The following is a 20,794-nucleotide window of genomic DNA, read 5'->3' as shown; positions in this document are numbered from 1 at the left end:
GAATCGATACATTTGGGATGAGAAGGTCTTTTCAAATGAAGTATTTTAGGTGATGAAACTGACTGTAAACTACGGGATATCCAAAATCTATATTTTAATTACCACAATTTCCAGGATGCCTGAAGGTCTCTGATATGTGTTTGTAAGACAAAAAAATTGATCTAGTTATGTTGGACATGTTTATATGTGATAACGACAGTCTGATTCATATGGGTGAATACAGAAGCCTAACAGACAATCATACTGCTGAGGATCTGGAAAGGAGAGAAATAATGCTTCAGAGATTATCGTCTTATATTTGGCATCATACTATCAGCCTGCAAATAAGATCTGCTGTAACATACACATGGAAGTCATACAAACTTTCCGATAAATATGCCCTCTTCCAAGCTACCATTTGTCCAGGTTTTAAGATTAGGAAAACAGATGACTGTCTATGTTGCGGCACTTCAGGCTTTATTGAACCAATTCCAAGCTACTGATGAACTCTAACGATAGCCTGAAGGAACTTTACCAGGTTACTGTAATTTGGAGGACAATAAAATTGCGGTCGAATTTACGAGACAAATTCCGGAACTGTGTAAGAAATAAATCGCCAAACCACAAATCAGACATTACCATACAGTTTGGTTGAACAAATCATGGATAGTACTCATCAATTGTGGGAAAACACATTGGATTGTAAGGTTCCAAAGAACCAGCCAATTTGACATGGTCACTCCACATTAATTTAGAATGTGAAAGGATGTAGAAAACTGGAAACAATAGAGCATAATGTTACAAATTATGGAGATGAAGACGGAACGTTTAACGAGATGAAGCTAAAGATCTCCACTTAAAAAACAACAACAAATTTTATTTTTTCTGAAGAAAACTAACAATGAAAATAACTGCAAAATATTTTTACGAAGTTGCATTAACGATTCCAATTTAAAGGTCGGTAACGGCTGCTTGCAACATTCAACATATTTATAAAAATTTCGAGTGCTCGAAACTTCTACTTATGAACAATGTTGATAACACTTTGTTGTTAACATTGTTAAGTATAACAACATTAAAGCTGCATACATTAACATAACTACTAAAAGCTCTAGAAATAGAACATTCTAGTTTTGACCATTAGATAGTTAATTCATGAAACTGCCAGAAGTTATTTATATAAATAGTAACAGAAACTTGGAGTCAGTCAGTTTATCACAATCACTGTTAAAATTAACATCAACTGCATTACAATTGTATTATTGTACATTATAAATTATACATTATACATAAGTGTGTACTTATATTAACAGAAATTTACTATTTAAATTGTTGTGCTTATTTGAATTAATAAAGAACTGTTACAATCTTAAACTAATAAACTGTTTTCATTTGGTATTAAAAGAAACGATTTATTTAAAGGAAATAAACCACCGTTTTTAAAAGGTAAAAATGTAAAAATATTAATTTGGAAGAAATACAAATCGCTATTTATGAAAATGAATTTTTTCCCTTTTAATTAAAAGTTACTTTAATTTCCCCAAACTCAACCGTTTTATGCTAGGATTCATCCATTATTCTAGAAAAATAGAGTTAATTTCAATTTTTGTATTTTATTTCAAAATTTATGTACATATGCATCTATGTAAGTGTATAAAGGTACTCATATATACATACTGTTCAGTACATGAAATGGAAACCAAATAAAATCCAATCAAAAAGTCATTATGACAAACTTTGTAAACACATAGTCTAGAGTAGTGCACGTACAAATATATTTATAGATATTACAATATAGACATACAAAAGAAAGGCAATCTGAAAAGTTATTAAAAATAAAGCTGAACAAGGACAAATTTCCCAAACAGAGATAAAACAAAAAAAATTAGTTTAAAGATAACAAAAATGTATTATTAGTAAAACAAAATAAAGTTGCTGTGATTTCCTTTAAATTAAAAAAAAAATCTTTTGAGTTTGCCTTCATGAACTAGTTCAACAAATCAGTGTATGAGTGAATGTAAAAGTTTGTGTATGTATGTAAAATAATATGGTTTCCATACAAGTAACCGTAGAAGTAGTCATAAATAAGTAGTTGTAGCAGTAGTTATTGCCTTAGTAGCAGCAGTAGTAGTAGTATATGCAAGTAGTTATTACCAAAGTATATTTTCATTTAGATATTTAAGCAAAAATCAATATGTGAATTTGTGTGTTTGTTTGTTTGTCTCTCATATATATTGGCAACAAGTTACTTACTTTTTTGTTATTACTGTCGTTGGTTTTGCTGTTGTATACAAACTACATATAAAACTTAAAACAGGAAGTAACTTGAGTATGCATACTCTGCTTTATTTATCACTCAAAGTACGTAAAAAGCTGAACAAAATTGGTGTTCAACCGGAAGCCATACGGGATGTCGTGTGTGCGTGCGTATATATGAACTATATAATCGAATTTACCAATTAATAGTTGCCACTTTTGTACACTTTTTCTTTATGCACAGTATAGCCAATTAACGAGGGTAGTGTGAAAAGAGTTTTTCAAATTTAAAGCAAAACTAGTTACAATTAGGTGAATGTATTAAAAGTAATTGTAGATATGAGTCGTTACAACCTATTTTATACGGATATCTCTGATATGCAAAATATCAAATATTCCTAATGCGTTAGAGGACTATTCAGTCTATCTTCATAGGTTACATAAGGGCAATTCTGCGAGAATGACTACCACGATCGAAAAACCAAAAACCCTTGAAACTTTTTTTCAAGATGATTTGAATATGAGAAAACACTGAAATATTACTATGTGAAAGTATTTAAAGCTTATTACAACATTTTAATGGCAAAAATAATAGTTTAAACTGACTATATTTAATTTTTTAATTTAATTGGTATGTTTTAGGCTAAAATTGTAGTATGAAATGAGTTGGACTATGATTGTTTTTTTGCTATTATCAAATTGTTTATTGAAACCGAATGTACAGAATATATATTGTTTTATTATAAGAGAAAAATCTGTCACGTACGGTATGTCACGTACGATATTAAATTTTATTTATTATAAAATCATCCAGAGATTGTTTTTATTTAAATATGACGGATTGTAAAGGAAAAATATTTGGTTTAGTGTAAGAAATTAAAGAAAACATAACGCCTCTCACGATTCGAAAATTTTCGCATATTTCTACATGACTTCCGTTTTATGTCACGTACGATATACTCTTATTTCGCTCGATATTTTGGACAACATGGTTTCGAAAGAACTTTTTATTATTTTAAAATATAGTACCCTCTGAATGGAAGATAAACACCATTATTTTTCAGATACTCTTATTTTTGAAAAATCTATTCCACTCAATAGGCGTACAAATGTCACGTACGATGATATGGAATTGCCCATATGCATTATTTGTTTCTTCGTTTATCATGTACATGTAAATGTAAGTAAATACACGGAATTCCATGGAACTTGTTCTCTGTGTTCGTTAATAACTTTGTAAATGGGCTTTGTTTAAATCCACAAAAATCAAAATGCCTGCTAATCCATAATAAAACATTGAAGCCAAACATTTAAAATGACATAAGAATCAATAACGAAAAAATTGCGATTGTTCAATCAGCTAAAAGCCTTGGACTAGTATTTAATAATAATCTCTCCTGGTCTAACCATATCCAATCACTCGTTTCCCAAACGTATTTAAAGCTAAGAACACTTTGGATAACTCAATTCTATACACCGTTAAGAATAAGAATTCTAATTGCAAAGACATACCTGATTCCAGCACTTATATATGGGTGTGAACTATTTGCAAACTGTGATTCAGTGAGCAAAACAAAACTCAACGTCCTGTATAATAACATAACCAGATATGTTTACGGATTGAGACAACGTGACTATGTTTCCTCTTTCTCAAAATTACTTTTTGGTGTATCCTTTGATAACTTACTTAAAATAAGAGTTCTCATATTTTTGCATAAAATCATATACACTCAACAACCTGAATATCTTTTCCGTCTTCTACGATTTGGAAGGTCACCCAGGGGAAAGAATATTATCATACCCCATCATCGTAAGCTAGTGTCCGAATGGCAGTTCCTTATAAATGCAACTCGTCTTTGGAATACTCTTCCACATGTCCAACAAATAAACAGCAACGCGATGCATTTTAGGAAGTTTTTGTATACTTTTTTTTTGTAACTAATTGTTTTTACTGTACTATAATTATAAGACTTGTCTTGCTGTATAGGAAACCAATAAATAAATAAAATAAAATAAAATAAAATAAAATAAAATAAAATAAAATAAAATAAAATAAAATAAAATAAAATAAAATAAAATAAAATAAAATAAAATAAAATAAAATAAAATAAAATAAAATAAAATAAAATAAAATAAAATAAAATAAAATAAAATAAAATAAAATAAAATAAATAAATAAATACTGCTATTTTAAGGAAAAAGAGCTCAATATTAATCAAAATCAATTTTTATTACAAAAAACTCAAGTGTATTAAATCGCTAATAACTACTTAAATACTGCGATTTTAAGAAAAAAAGCTCAATCTGCGATCACTTATATTTTCCACCAAAAATCGACATTTTGTATAAAAAATTCAAAAGAAAAATAAGCACAATCTGTGATAACTCGTAGCATAGGCACAGAATATACAGAAGTGTCAAATTTGACGTTTAAAAAACTCCAAATCAGATGTTAGGGCAGTTCTCGTAAAAAGAGATAGCAATATATTTTGTACTACAATATCAGTGATGTGTTAAAGCAAAACGCTATATACAACACGAATTTGGTAGACAAAGAAATGTGAACAAAACAAACAAATAAATTTGTAAGACAATTTTTTCGTAGTCTGTGGCACAAAATTTTTTAAAATGGAAAATTATAAAAATGTATGTATTGTTTACGTGTAAATTTAAATGAAACAAAATTCTTGGTTGTTTTTTACATTTGCAAAATAAAACTCCACATGTACAATGGCAATTAAAAGTGAAATATTACAAAAATAAATGATTGCATCAAACTAAATCGGAAAGAAATTGAATTATTGCGGCAGAAAATTAAGACTAAAACAAAATGAAAAGGGCAGTTACTAAAAATGAAACAAATATAGAACTATATTATTTTCTGTCTCGTGACGCCTCTGTATACTTTGTGGCATAGGGTACAACTAGAGGCGCAACTGAGAGTAACAATAATTCCTCTCTTCACACGTACTTGTGATATGTGAATTCAACATACTTGTGAGAGAAATTAACACATTAAAATACATGAAATTTTACCTTTGATTTTCCGACTAAATACAGACCGAACCACTTTATTACACTTCTATACACTATTTTATGATTTTTTTTAACAATTTACAGCACATTTTATTTCCGAAACACGTTAGTTTTGCTCAAACGAAAACAAATATTTTTTATTAATTTTTGACACTTAATTTTATTTGTGGTGGAATTTAATTTATTGAACAGAGTTTCAATTTTGGGTATTGAAAATAGAAGAAAATTTACATAAATTAAAATTTAAACATTTTTATACAACTCAATGTGTCTGGTGAAAATTAAAAAGGCACCAACACAATCTCAAAACTTTGTACTAATACATTCTCACGACTTAAGTTTTTGACAACAGACTTAGGATTTTTCCATCTCAGTAACGCTTCTATGGATATATTATTCTATGACTCGTAGTTTATATCAAAAATATATTTTTAGTATGAAACACTCAAATATCTTAAATCTTCAATAACTACATAAATACTGCGATTTTAAGGAAAACAAGCTTAATCTGTGATCACTCATATCTTAAATCGTTAATATCTTCGTACATTCAACGAATTTAAGAAAAATAAGCTCAATCTGCGATCACAAATATTTAATATCAAATATCCGAGTTAAACAATTTTTTTTTCCGATTTTGACCCATTGTATGTCCAACTTACTATGGTCTTATATACATCGTTGCAAAGGTCTTAGAAATATCTATCATTAGATATCCATATTGTCTATATTAATGACTTAGTAATCCATATATACATATATCAAAAATAGGTAAAAAATCGAGGTTGTCCTGGTTTTTTCCTCATATCTCAACCATTTGTAGACCGATTTTGCTGATTCTATATAGGAAACTTCTCGAAAGCATGTCTAATAGAATTATTGAAGAGTTGGATCCCGAAAATATCTGGGGTCTTCAGAAAATTGATTTCAACAGACATACAGACGTACACACGGACATGGCTTAATCGACTCCGCTATCTATAAGGATCCAGAATATATATATTTTATAGGGTCGGAAAATTACATTGTGGAAATTACAAACGGAATGATAAACTTCTCACGAAGGTGATGGGTATGAAAACTAAAATATCTTAAATCGGTAATAACTACGTAAATACAATTTTAAGGAAAATATTATCAATCTGCGATCGATCTTATTTTACACCAAAAATTGATTTTTAGTATAAAAACCTCAAATATTTTAAAATAAGTTCAATCTGTGATCACTCACATTTTATACCAAAAACGGAATTTTAATATAAAAACCGAATTGTCTTAAATCGTTAATAACTTCGGTCATACTGCGATTTTAAGGAAAATAAGCTAAATCTGAATCAATCATATTTTATACCAAAAATGCAGTTTTAGTAAAAAAAACCTAAAATATCTTAAATCGTTAATAACTTTTTAAATACTGCAATTTTAAGGAAAATAAGCTCAATCACTGATCACTGATATTTTATACAAACAATTGAATTTTAATATAAAAAACTCATATATTTTAAATCGTTAAGAACTTCGTAAATACAACGAATTTAAAAAAATAAGTTCAATCTGCTCAATATCAATATTTTATATCAAAAATCGATTTTTAGTATCAAAAATTCAAATAAGACAAATTTCACAATAACTACCTTTCAAACTGCAGGGTATGTCTAGTATATATACACCTATTGTAAATATTTCCATCCGCCTTTCTACGTATTCATTAGCACTGTTTCATTTTTACTTGTATTTCTGTGCTAATGACTTTTGCAAATTAACTGCCAATGAATTACTTTTGTTATCGTAGCGCAAAGACAAAAGTCTTACAAGGAATTAATTTCATTCTTAGGTAGAAAAATCTGCTATTTTTGTGGCTAAAAAAAGAAACTTGATACGGTGATAATCAACGTATCATTACTCAAACTTAATCTGAAACAATAAATGATGCCATACAAATGGCAATAACTTATAAGCTATTGCTATAAGGACAACAGGTCAAATTTATTTCTTCTATTGATGATAAGAAATTAATTAATTATAATTTTACTGCAAGGGCGTTTGCAGTAGATATTTAGAAATTACTATTGAGAATAAGATTTTCTTAATTCTGATGAAATCGTAGTATGAATAATGTCTTTTGAAATGAACTTTGACACTAATGCTATTGATTATATTACTGGGCTAAGTTAACTAAGCTAACATCTATGCCAAATTTTATGGAAATAAATAGCAATAGTTGGAAAATATTTTAGTATTAGAAGATTTATCTATGTTTTTTAATTAAAGAAGACCTTTGCTACAATTTCGCAAATGATAACGGAAAAGTCATCAAATAGTGATACTGGAGCGACTGCATCTAAATAATTTATAAATAAAATATGTCTTAGGGACTTCGTAAGCTTTTCGTAATGACACATTTTTTTTCTAGAAATATGCCTTCATGCCAAGTATAAATTCACAATTCTCTTTAAAAATTAAACAATCCACTTTATAAAATATATTTGATACATCAACTAGACATCATTTGGACAATTTCAACAAACCCACTCTATATCGTACTGATCAATCCATCCCCTGTCTCTGTCCCGTGTGCTCCATAGATCGTACCATCTCCTTTCCTCGCGATTCTATATTCGATCCTCTTAACTGCACATTCGGCTGAATGTAGAACTACACGGTTTCAAATACTTCGCGGCTACCACAATTCAGATTCATATCATCCTCAGATCATAACTACCTTAGTTGCATAATTAAACCCTTATTCAATGAATCTTCAAGATCGTCTTTTGGATCTACGCTCTTCTCTAGAATCTGAAGTGAAAACGTATGACGAAAATTATATCCGAACGATAATTTAGGAAGAGTCGTAGTCCAGGAGATAATCATGTACCTGATAATCTAGTCTCCGTTAACCGTAATCAATCAGTGTGAAGTATATGAAAAAACGTTAACATTTTTCAAAGCGGGCAAGGTTTGTGGAGCTTCTGAAGAATTAGTATAGGATTTCTTATATAAGTGTTTGATATTGTTAGAAACCTTAGGACTTAAAGATTAATATTTTAGTAAAATTTAATAATTTATTTAAATTTTTCGGATGTCATTTACCTTAAAAACTAAAAAAATTATAAAATAGTGATTTTCAATAAAAAACAAGTAAGAAAGTATGGTCGGTCAAGCCCGACCATATAATACCGAGTAAATGAGCAAAAAAAAATGTTTCTTTTAAAATTTCAATAATTTATATTTTTGAGTGATTTTCGGAAGTGGGTCTTATATGGGGGCTATGACCAATTATGGACCGATCACCATGAAATTAGGTCGTGTGATTTATGTGTATATTAAAGTTAACTATGTTGAATTTTGTGTGTTTTTAAGCGATTTATGCACGTTAACGTGATTTTCGAAAGCGGGCATATATGGGAGCTATGACTAATTATGGACCGATCGTAACAAAATTTGGTGATATGAATTTTGTATATATAAAACTTATTTGGAGCGAAATTTGTGAAGATACATATATAAATTAAACATTTATGACCGATAAAGTCCAATTTCGGGAGGACATTTGTATGGGGGCTAGGTGAAATAATGGACCGATTTCAGCCAGTAGGCTTATAGGCTTGGTCCTTGAGCCGAAAAAATAACATGTATCAAATTTCATCGAAATATCTTCAAAATTGCGACCTGTACTCTGCGCACAAGGTTTACATGGACAGCCAGCCAGCCAACCAGACGGACGGACGGACGGACATCGCTTAATCGACTCAGAAAGTGATTCTAAGTCGATCGGTGTACTTTAAGGTGGGTGTTAGACTAATACCTCCCCACTATGGTGGTGTAGGGTATAAAAATATATAATTTGAATTAATGTCAAAAGTTACATATTATGGCTATCATAACAAAATTTGGAAATAATATAGAACCACACTTCCTTACATTAATGTCTTTATTATTTTTGCATTTTTTTTATTTTTAAATACAGCAACTCCTAAAGCGGGGAAAATGTGTTCCAAAAACAGATTTTTTATAGAAAATTGTCCACTGTAAAGTTATTTACCGTGTGATAGTTAAACAACTTTTTACGTATTTAAACAACATATAGGGCTAACAAATATGGGACCTTTTCGAGGATCGGTGCTTTTCGTTTTTAGAATCTTTTACTCAAACCTAAATTTTTTTTCAAAATTGGCCGAGTTTAGATAGTTCTGGGGAGGACTATGTCCGCTTAAGTGAGACAAATTTTGCTTTACAGGCTTAAGCGTTTAGTGCTCTTTTCGGATCAGATACAAATTATATATAGTCCCGAAGAAAATTTGTTTCTACAAAATAAAAAATATAGGTACTTTTTTGGGAAAAAACATGTTCCAACATTGGATGTGTGTAACTTTTTATAGGGACGAGTTAAGTGTAGCAGGTTGTTTTTATTTTATTCAGAATTTTATAGCAAATATATCTAAAAAACCAAAAACAGATCGAGCAAAATTAAAAAAATACATGAATAAACCTAAATATCTCATAAACAAAAAGTGATAACACCGTCGGACAAATAGAGAAAAAATTCGTTAGACACGAATCGGATGATATACGTCTGAAACTATAAATTTAATGGAGAAAAACTGTGTTTTCAGTTTTTCATTTCGTGATCCTATGTCCTTTTTTAAGGACTTCAAAGTTTCAAAGAAGTACATTTTTCAAAAAATATTTAAAATACCCCTACTATTCCAACAATGACAAGTTGTATGTCAAAAGAACAAGAAAAGTTGTAAAATATTTTGTATTATCTTTATTTTAAAAAGTTGTATTAAGAAAAATGCATGTTTATAAACTACACCACCATAGTGGGGGAGGTATAATGGGTTAGAGCTGTTGTTTGCAACATACATAAATATTGTCCCAACACCCACCTTAAAGTATACCAATCTGCTCAGGATAACTTTCTGAGTCGACTAAGCGATGTCCGCCCGTCTGTCCGTTCATCCATCAAACTGCAGGTCGCAGGTTTAAAGATAATTCGACAAAATTTGGCACAAACCTTTATATTGCCCCAAGGACGAAGGCTATTGAATTTGGTTAGAATCAGCCCATTTTTTATCCTAGCCCCCATACAATTGGCCTATTTGAAAATAGTTAAGCTCTCATAAATATATTAATTATAAACATATTCAAACCAAATTCAGCACAATTAAGTTTTATGTAAGCCGAAATCTCACGACCAAATTTCGTGACGATCGGTCAACAATATTCCATAGCTCCCATATAAGCAACATTCTCGAAAATGTCATTAATATACATAAATCTCTGAAATATGTCAGTATCCAAACAAAATTCAACACAAATATGTTGCATACATTCGCAATTCATCCCACCAAATTTTGTGACGATTGGTCCATAATTAGTCATAGCTCCCATATAAGGCCCACTACCGAAAATGTGTGTATTCAAATAAGATTCAACACAAATAAGTTTCATATCAAAAGAAAACTCTTTATAATCATATACCCGGTGTAGGGTATCATAAGGTCGGGCTTGCCCGACTATACCATTTTACTTGTTTATTAAAAAGTCTTCTTCGTTGCTTTTCACAACGGATTTTGTTATATTTTTTTCGAATGAAATATTAAAATAAAATATAAAAAATCAAATAATTCAAATTTAAAATATTTTTTAACACTTAAGTAGTTAAGATAGAAGGATGAAATTTTGGCATGTGGTATTCAATATTTGGATCTTTAACTCACTATTTTTTTAAAAAAAATTATTGGAAATCTAAAAGGATAAAAATTTGAAAGGTTATTTTTGACAACTTTTGATCCTTACAGGATAAAATAAAAATAATACGAAATATTTTACAACTCCTCTTGATCATATGACACCAAATTTGACATAGTAAGATGATCAAAAGTATTTTAAAACATTTTTTTAAAAATGTGCTCTTCTGAAAATTTGAAGTCCTTTTAAAAGGAAACAGGATCACGAAATGAAAAACTTCAGTTTTTCATTTCGCATAACGCAGTTTTTCTCCATTTAATTTATTGTTTCAGACGTATATCATCCGGTTCGTGTCTAATATTGAGTGTCGTACGGTGTAACATACACATGTAAGCATATTTTTTGTAGATCTTCTTAAGGACTATTTATATTTTAAATTTCAGCTCATGGATTTTTGGCGATTTTTTAAAAAAATCTGTGACCTGAAGTGGCCTTATTTGGGAGACCAGCCACTATCACCCATTCCGCCGAGGAAGCTACACAACTATAAATCAACTCAAAAACACCTCAGCTCCAACCATGTGAAATTTCGCTATGATATCTATCCGAGATACGGATATATTTCCAAAACAAAACACATTTCTAAACTTCCACAGTGGTTTAGAAGCGTTTTCTTTAGAAAAAACTCCAATTTGTAGGTGAAATTTCAATAATTATTGGAAGCGTATGTATATCGTGAAATATTGTTGTTTACAACACTCGATTTGTTAAAATTTGTTGTGTTATTTTGGGTTATAACTTTGGTTTATAACAAAATACTAAAATAATGTAAAAACTTCTTCATTTTGATGTCGTGTTTTTAATACAAGTATGTTTCCCACAAAGGCAGGAACACAGATCTCATATTAATTTTTATAGATGTTACTAACAAACAAAAAAAACTCATTCAACACGAGCACAACAAATACATAATTCCAATTGAAACCCACTAAATCATTACATGAAATCTAATATAATATTTATTTTTTTTTTAAAGTAATTCTATATAAAGTAAATGAATAGATATATAAAATTAAACGCCACAATATTTACATGAACTATTAAGTTTTCTATAGATTTTATATTTCTAAACTGATTGTCAAAGGTATTTAAACACACAAATTGTCCCCACAGAATATATGAACTATTACGAGCAACATTTAGAGCAGTTACAAGGACAGCATATTCCAATTTATAAACATACAGAGGAGATGTGTATTAAAAAAAACCGATAAAAATGTTAAAAATACTATAAATACAATCAGTTAAGTTATAAATAATAATTGCTCCTAAAAACTTTTCATTTGTAATAGAAAACGAAAGAGAGAAAAAGGGATGGAAAGTGGCAGCAAAAAAAAAAGTGAAATAAAATGTAACCATGTTTATGTAACAAGTTAAAAATTATATCAAATAGTTTTTGAACTCTTATACATTTAAATATTTGTAGATATGAGAAGCCAAAGTCATAAACAAACAAATGGAAAATACTCACACACGGACATGCATACATAAACGAAACAGGATGAATATAAACTATATGAAAAGTCCCTGTGGAAATAGATATAGTTTTTATATAAAAATATACAATATGACCTCATATGGCGAGTGGATCGTGAGGATGTGTGAGTGTACGAGTACGTGTGGAAATATAAATGTATTGGTCGGAAGAGGATTTGTATTTCGTATAAAATGTTGTTTTAACCATTTGTGTGTGTAAATTTGTATTAGGGTGGCCCATTTTTCAGTTTTTCGAGAAATTGCTGTTAACAGTATTTATACCCTACACCACCATAGTGTAGAGTTTGTGCAGATGTTTGTAATGTCCACAAATATTAGTCTAACGCCCACCATAAACTATACCGAACGACTCAGAATCGCTTTCTGAGTCGATTAAACGATGTCCGTCCGTCCGTCAGTCTGGCTGGCTGTCCATGTAAACCTTGTGCGCAGAGTACAGGTCGCACTTTTGAAGATATTTCGATCAAATTTGGTACATATTATTCTTTCGGCCCAAGGACCAAGCCTATGGAAAATAGCTGAAATCGGTCTATTATTTCACCTAGCCCCCATACAAATGTCCTTCCGAAATTGGACTTTATCGGTCATAAATGTTTAATTTATATATGTATCTCCACAAATTGCGCTCCAAACAAGTTTTATATGTACAAAATTCATGTCACCAAATTTTGTTACGATCGGTCCATAATGAGTCATAGCTCCCATATAGACCCGCATCCGAAAATCACTTTAACGTGCATAAATCGCTTAAAAATGTTGCTATACACACACAATTCAACACAATTAACTTTAATATAGATATAAACCACACGACCTAATATCATGGTGATCGGTCCATAATTGGTCATAGCCCCCATATAAGGGCCACTTCCGAAAATCACTCAAAAAAATAAATTATTGAAAATTTAAAAGAAAAATGTTTTTGCTGTTTTACTTAGTGTAGGGTATAATATGGTCGGGCTTGACCGACCATACTTTCTTACTTGTTTAGATTACATTTAATTTTTTCAGATTTTTTTGAGTTTGGTTTTTGGATAACAGATAACCATTTTAGATCTTAAGACCAGCGAAAATCTGAAAAGTACCAAATAAGGGCCACCTTAATGTAAATACATAGCTCAGCTAGAGCATATGTGGGTTTTGTGTATTTGTATGTAAATAAAGTTCTAAAATACGATTATCTTGATGAATTGGAATTTGAGTTTTGTTGCTTTGCTCGCTGTTATTACAAGCCATTGACCATGTCAGTGGGATACTATGGTAAAAATTCTTCTATATGGGGATTTATAATAAAAGCTTACAAACACACTCACACGTGAAAAAAAACAACAAGAACACAGATATACATATGTATGTATTTCACATACATTCATATGTTTGGCTAAAGTCAACAACAAAATGAATGGAGAATAAATGAGTCAACAAACTAAAACAGTGAAGAGAGAAACAACAGTAAAAACGGTTAAAATCATAATAAAAAGTCCCAAAGCATCTAAACTATATTTTACATTTGATGTCGATGTTGGTTTTTCTGTTGTTGTTGCTATTTTTGTTTTCATTTCTCGTTTAAATTGTTGTTTGTGTTTTTGTTGCTGGTGCTACTGTTCTCAATGTTTGTCTCATTTTATATTTTACCGCAGATATTATGCAATGATATGTATCTATATCCCAACAACATATATTCATGCATACTTATAGACAGACAGACGGATGGACGGACGGACAAATATAAATACCATTTAACTGTAAATGTAGCTGTATAAATATGTAGCAGTAGTAGGATGTGTGCCACTGTACAAAGATAATATTATTACGTAAATGTGTGTGTGTGTGTTTGCATTTTCATACGTTTCATTTCTCTCTCGTTATTTGTGCTCGTTTACGGAAAATGTCCTTTGGCAGACATTACTAAACGATCCCTTGCTCCATTCATCCACACACACACTTAAATGTGTATTTTATATACATGTGTGTGTATATTTGCTTTTATATATGCCTGCGTATGTGTTTGCTTATTTTATTAATTTCCAATTTGGCCATTAAACTTTCGTGAATGTTATTTGAAGCTCTTCTTCGTATTACTTACGTAGGTAATATTATTGTTGTTAAATTAACCAGTTCACATTTAATTTAAATTTAAATTATAAACTAACATTGTTGCTGGTCAGAAATTTTAATCACCATTGGCACTTAATTTAGGAAAAACATTAACATAAAGCACAATATGTTTTCAGTAAAGCTATTACGAAGATTACTACTAATGGTTTGATATATGAAAATTATGGTTTTAATAGAAATTGTATTAGAAATATGGTATTCACAAATTATTTAAATGTATTTTGGTGAAATAGTTTTTTCCTTGAATTTCAACGTCAATTATCTACTAAATTATTACAAATCAAAATGTATTGTCCTATCAAATACTGCCAAGTCTAGATAGTTTTTTGTATTCAAACCTGATATACAAAATGAAGAGGGGGCATCTTTGAACACCTTTTGCTTTCAAGCCTCATAAAAATGTATGGTTTTGAATTATTGATTTCCACATAATTTAACTAATATGAAAACAAACTTTAGTTTAAGTCCACAAGTAATTAATTTCACTGTCCAACAAATTGAGACTTTTTGAATGGAGCAGAATAGCGACCCTATAATTCTGAAAGGGCATGTTGAGTAGATAACTTTTGTGGAATAAACTTGTAGTTCACCTGCTCTGAATTTTTTTTTCAGTGGGTCAAAGTTCTAATTTTTTAATTATATCAACTCAAAAATAATGTTGTAAGTTAATGTCTGAGAGAATTCTTATTGTCTGAGTTATATTGTGGAATTCTATTGGGATCATTTTTGTGGAAGATCTTAACCCTCTATCTCCTCTGTTTAGGGATCAATTTGACGCTTTTTCGAGAAAATCGAAAAAAGTCCTTTCAAAAAGGACATCTAAGGATTAAAATATTGTACGAAAATGTTTGCCGGAAAAATTCAGTGGGGGTCACCAATGATACTGTAATTGTAAATAGAGCGCTTTACGCTTAATTAACAAAATTACATGCCATCGCGGGTCTCACATTTTTTTAAAAAATATCTCCAAAAATCCAAGTATGATCCGAATGAGCAGAAATTTAAAATATAAATAGTCCTTAACCCTCTAATGCTTAAGCATGCCTCAAGGCACTCATCGAAAAATGCCAATAAATGCAAATATAACTGATATTTCAATTCAAAAACTTTTATGTGCGTTTTGTAGCAACTATTACATGAGTTTTAGAAATGCAAAATCTGTTATAATTGCATTTATTGGCATTTTTGCGTCGAGTGCCTTGGGTATGCTTGGGCATTAGAGGGTTAAGGAGATCTACAAAATATATGCATACATATGTAAGTTATCTCTTTTAGTTCAAGAGATATTTAGATTTACTTATGTTTTTATTTCTGCTCGATCTTCTTTGGATTTTGTAGATATAGCGGGGCTACGGAGGTTCGAAATTTTTTTCTAAAGTATTATCTATATTTCCGATAAAATTTCGAATACAATAAAAGCAGCTTGCTAATAGTTATCTCGTCCATATAAAAAGTTACACGCATCCAAAGTTGGAGCATGAAAAAAAAATATTTTTTCCATATTTCAAATGCTAGCAAGGTTTGTGGAGCTCCTGATGAATAAATATAAGCTTTTTGTATAAGTAGTTGGTATTGGTGAAAACTTTAGGACTTGAAGCTTAACAGTTAAGTCAAATGAAATAATTTTATGAATTTTTCGGACTTCATTTACCTTAGAAACTAAAATATTATAATATAGAGATTTTTCATGAACAAAAATATAAAATTTGAATTAATGTGAAATTTTAATGGTTAAAGATATTGCAACAAAATTTGTAAATAGTGCAGATCAAGATGTCCTTAAATCAATAAAAATATGATTCTTGATACTTTTTATTTTCAGATATCAAAATTCCTAAAATTGGGAAAATGTGTTCCAAAATGTGTAAATAACTGTGGCGTTATTTACAGTGTAAAAGTAAAATAACTTTATAAGTATTTAAACATGATATAGGGATATACAAGTGTGGAGCTTTTCTGAGGATCGGTGCTTTGCCTTTTCAGAATTTTTTATTCTAACCTTATTTTTTTTTTTTAAATTGCCAAAGTTTGGATAGGTCTGGATGCCACTAGGTCCACTTAAGTGAAACAAGTTTTACTTTATACACTTTTGCATTAGGTTCTCTTTTCGGATCATATACAAATTTTATACAGTCCCGAAGAAATTTTTTTTTCTACAAAAGAAAAAATATAGGGCCTTTTTAGGGAAATACGGTCTATTTTACATGTTCCAAGTTTGGATGCATGTAACTCTTTATAGGTACGAGATAACTGTTAGAAAGTTATCTTGGTTTTATTCACAATTTTATAGCAAAACAAGTAAGAAAGTATGGTCGGTCAAGCCCGACCATATAATACCCTACACTAAGTAAAAGAGCTAAAACATTTTTCTTTTAAAATTTCAATAATTTATATTTTTGAGTGATTTTCGGAAGTGGGCCTTATATGGGGGCTATGAACAATTATGGACCGATCACCATAAAATTAGGTCGTGTGATTTATGTCTCTATGAAAGTTTACTTTGTTGAATTTTGTGAGTATACCAATATTTTTAAGCGATTTATGCACGTTAAAGTGATTTTCGGAAGCGGATCTATATGGGTGCTATGACTAATTATGGACCGATCGTAACAAAATTTGGTGACATGAATTTTGTACATATAAAACTTGTTTGGAGCGCAATTTGTGGAGATACATTTATAAATTAAACATTTATGACCGATAAAGTCCAATTTCGGAAGGACATTTGTAAGGGAGCTAGGTGAAATAATATACCGATTTCAGCCATTTTCAATAGACTTAGTCCTTGGGCAGGAAGAATAATATGTACCAAATTGTATCGAAATATCTTCAAAATTGCGACCTGTACTCTGCGCACAAGGTTTACATGGACAGCCAGCCAACCAGACGGACGGACGGACATCGTTTAATCGACTCAGCAAGTGATTCTAAGTCGATCTTTAAGGTGGGTGTTAGACTAATATTTTTGGGCGTTACAAACATCTGCACAAACGCATAATAACCTCCCTGCTATGGTGGTGTAGGGTATAAATAGCTGATATTTTAAAAAAAATGTCGACCCTCCATAGGGCCGCCATATCTAAAAAACCAATAAAAGATCGAGCAGAATTAAAAAAAAAAATAAATAAAAGATTTTAAATTTCAGCTCATTTGAATCATACTTGGATTTTTTGGCGATTTTTTTAAAAAATGTGAGACCCGAGATGGCGTGTAATTTTGCTAATTAAGCTTAAAGCACTTTATTTACAACTATTGTATCATTGGTGACCCCCACTTAAATTTTCCTGCAAAACTTTTCGTAGAATATTTCCTTAGATTTCCTTTTTGAAAGAACTTTTTTTATTTTCTCGAAAAAAAGTGTCAAATTGACCCCTAATGAGAAGAGATAGAGGGTAAAGACCTTCTATAAAAATGATAAGCATTAAATTCCACAATATAACTCTGACAATACCTTCGACCAAAAAATAAAAACTTTTACCCACTGTAAAAAAAAATTCAGACCAGCTGGACTATAAAATTATTCTACAAAAATGATCCACTCAACATGCCCTTTCAGAATCAAAGGGTCGCTATTCTGTTTCAATCAAAAAGTCTCAATTTGTTGGACTGTTGGATTGTCAAATAATTTTGGATTACTATAAAATCTTAAACAAATACAATCCTTATATAAACACACAATTTAGCAAGACATTAGTAAAATCTGCATTATTACTTAAAAAAGTTATAACAATTTTACAACACTCTCCAACAGCATTTGATAATCCTATAAAAATCTTAATGGTCCTCCCATTAAGTAAGTATAAAACAGAAATTTACATTAAATACTCTCCATTAAGATTTAAAATACATATTGTCAAAACCATATAAAACAACCATCAACAACATCATCTGAACAGTCGCCGTCCAACCTTTTAATCCAACTCACCACAGAAACGACAAAAAGTGAAAGTTTGGGGGGCAAAAGCACATCCAGGATCAACATTAGTAACACATCGTAGAACAGTGTAACTAAAAATACGTAACGTAATTGTCATTAAAAGCAAACAAAACCCCAAAAACAGACAAAGCAAAACTTAAAATAAAACAATTTGTTAAGTAAATTGTGTAGTTGTGATTTTTTTTCTTCAATCAATTGACAAACTTGTACAAATTTCCACCAGGTAAAAGAGAGACATGTTGAATGTTGATATGGGACTTGGGCAGAAAGGGGTCTAGTTTTTTTTTTTTTTTTTGCTCTTAATGTCAAAGTGTCCCCAAAATAAACACATAATGGTCTGATGATTTTGTTTGTAAATGAAAGTGAAAATTGAAAAACTACACAACTTAATTAGTTTACACTTGATTTCCTTTTGGAAATTTAATTAAATAAATTCTTTTTGGATTTGATTTGTTTTAGGAATTACTTAAACATTGTATAAATGGATATTATGTGTTTAATTATTATAGCATAGAGAGATTATAGTTAAGGTAAGAACCCTGCTATTAATTACATCACAACTGAATGGCCTAGTATGCTGGGGGATCTTACATTTATTTCAATACTTATTTGTTCCTTATTGGGGTCTATGGTATCAGAAAAATATACAAAAACATTTCCAGCACTTCTGCTATATTTTTTTTTGTAAAACTGTTTGTTAAATTGACTGTTAAAATTAAGTAACGCGCAAATTTTTCTTTCTATTTCTTATCGGCGAAACTATTATGCTGCTCTGTATAAAATTAAAAATATTTTTTACACGTCGTTTAATAATGTCCATAATGAATTTAAAAAGTTATTGCTTTTACTGACTTGAACTGAAGCTTAAAATGTGTATTTATACACAAAATATAATAAAAATAAAATATAATAGCCATTAACCCTTAAACGGTTGTAAGAGTTTAAGAAAATTTTAGAATTGTCATGTCAGAAGTGAATCAATTTAGCTAGTATCCCTTAAATCTTAATATCAAAGGTGCAATCCAAGTGATATGTTCTCAAATTTTTATTCTACAGGCTGCTTTTAATAAAAATTTAAAACACTGAGAGCAGTTTTTGCTCAAAATGTTGGCTGTTAGTCAGTGTTAATAATATGTCCCATAAAACATGTAAAACAATAAATAAAAATATTAAACATCTTAATAAAACTAAAATTAAATTTTTTCCAAAAGATAAATTAATTTCTCTTGACCAAGAACAAATATTAATAAAGATTTATTAAATTTTTTTGATATTATGAATTAAGGATATACGGCTGGCTTTTGAACTACTTTAGCTAGAATTATGTAATTTTGTGTATATATAAAACACACTAAACTACAAGTTGTGGCAGACTTATTTTTAAAATTTTTTTTTTAGAAATAAGAAAAAATTTAAAAGTAAATTTAAAAATAATTTTATTAAACCATTATTCAATTTCTTCCAAAAGAAAAATTAATTTCTTTTGCAAATAATTGATTTATCTTGATATTTTAAAAAATTTGCATAAAAGGATATATGACTGGCTTTTAAACTACAGCAGTTAGAAGAACAAAATTTGGTGTATGTATAAGGGACTTAAAACTACGAGTTGTAGTAAATTTCTTTTTAAATTATTTAACCAGGAATAAGAAAAATTTTAAAATTAATTTTTTTTTTAAATTGTAATAGCACAAAAATGTAATTTTTTAAAGAGATAAATTGATTTAAAAGTGAAATAGTGGATTGTTTTAAATTTTAGCATATTTGGAAAAAAGGATATATGGCCAGCTACTAAACGGTAACATACATATATTCCAGAGAAATTCTGTGGTTATATAAATCATATTCACATACGACTAAGCTATTAATAATTTTATAAAATATCCCAATAAGCATTTTTACTGGAATTCAAGTTGACTGCAAGTGTAATTCAAGCCTTTAATTATAGTCAAGCAATTGAATTACAGTTGTATTACACTTTATTTCAATAGCATTCTCCAGTAAAAATGAAACATAAATTCAAGCCATATGTTTTTTGTTTGAAAAATATTAAATTTTTCAAATATTTTTCACATTTAAAACATAATTACATTTGCATTCAAGTCAAATTCCAACAAAATGTTCAAGTGCTTGAATTTTTGGGGCTTGGGTGCTTACTGGGATTAATTTTTTCCAAAAGATAAATTAATTTCTTTGTATTAACAATGTAAAATAAGG

The sequence above is a fragment of the Calliphora vicina genome, chromosome 4, assembly GCF_958450345.1.
Source record: "Calliphora vicina chromosome 4, idCalVici1.1, whole genome shotgun sequence".
Lineage (NCBI taxonomy): Eukaryota > Metazoa > Arthropoda > Insecta > Diptera > Calliphoridae > Calliphora > Calliphora vicina.
This window is presented reverse-complemented; position numbering follows the sequence as displayed.